Genomic DNA, 1,034 nt, shown 5'->3' with positions numbered 1-1,034 from the left:
TTCACTGCCAAGAGGAGCCTAAGGAGACAAAACAATAAATGTGATGTAGTATCCTGGATGGGGTCCTGGAGCAGAAACACATCAGGTAAAAATCAAGGAAATTTTAATAAGCTGTGTACTTTAGTTAAAAAAGTATTAATATTAGTTCATTAATTACAAAGAATGTACGTTAATAACATAAGCTGTTAATGATCAGAGAAACCATGTGAAAGGATACATGGGAACTCTGCATAATCCTTCACAACTTTAAAGTAAATGTACAGCCATTCTTAAAGTCTACTTTCCTTTTTTTCTTTAACAAATTTTTATTGAATGCTTGCTTAGGCAGTACATATACTGAAATTGGAACAATACAGATAAGATTAGCATAGTCCCTGTGCAAGGATCACATGCAAATTTGTGAAGCATTCCGTATTTTTGAAAACACGATGGTCAAAAACTTTAGGATGCAGCAAAACCAGCCCTAAGAGGGAAGTATATAGCAATACAGGCCTACCTCAGGAAGCAAGAAAAATCAAACAACCAAAACTTACAACTAGGGAGCTATTGTTATGCTATATGTTAGAAAATTGAACTCCAATAAAAAAATTTTTAAAAAGTCAAAAATAGGGAGCTAGAAAAATAACAACAAATGAAGCCTAAAGGAGCAGAAGAAAGGGAATAATAAAAATTGGAGAAGAAATAAATGATATAGAAACTAAAAAGAGTAGAACAGATCAATGAAACCAGGAGCTGGTTCTTTGGGACAAAAACCTGATAAACTTCTAGTTAATAAGTCTAGTTAGACTTATTAAAAAAAGAATAAAGGACCCAAATAAGTAAAACTGCAAATGAAAGAGGAGAAATAACAACCAACGCCACAGAAAAATTAACATTTATAAGAGAATATTATGAAAAATTATATGCCAACAAATTTGGCAAACTGGAAGAAATGGTTACATTCCTAGAAATAAATAAACTACCAAAACTGAAACCAGAAGAAATAGAAAATTTAAATAGTCCAATTATCAGCAGAGGAATTGAATCAGTAATCC

At 31.8% G+C, this 1,034-nt stretch overlaps 1 non-coding gene across 1 annotated transcript; it reads left to right on the top strand.

Moving 5' to 3' along the window:
* The first annotated feature begins 316 nt into the window (after positions 1–316).
* Positions 317–419, top strand: LOC121483643. The gene has a single exon (XR_005985772.1). It is a non-coding gene; the product is annotated as a U6 spliceosomal RNA (small nuclear RNA).
* Positions 420–1,034: the final 615 nt, after the last annotated feature.

This window comes from Vulpes lagopus, chromosome X (assembly GCF_018345385.1).
Source record: "Vulpes lagopus strain Blue_001 chromosome X, ASM1834538v1, whole genome shotgun sequence".
Taxonomy (NCBI): Eukaryota; Metazoa; Chordata; class Mammalia; order Carnivora; family Canidae; genus Vulpes; species Vulpes lagopus.
The sequence above is the reverse complement of the archived record's forward strand: the minus strand, read 5'-3'. Positions and strand labels throughout refer to the sequence as shown.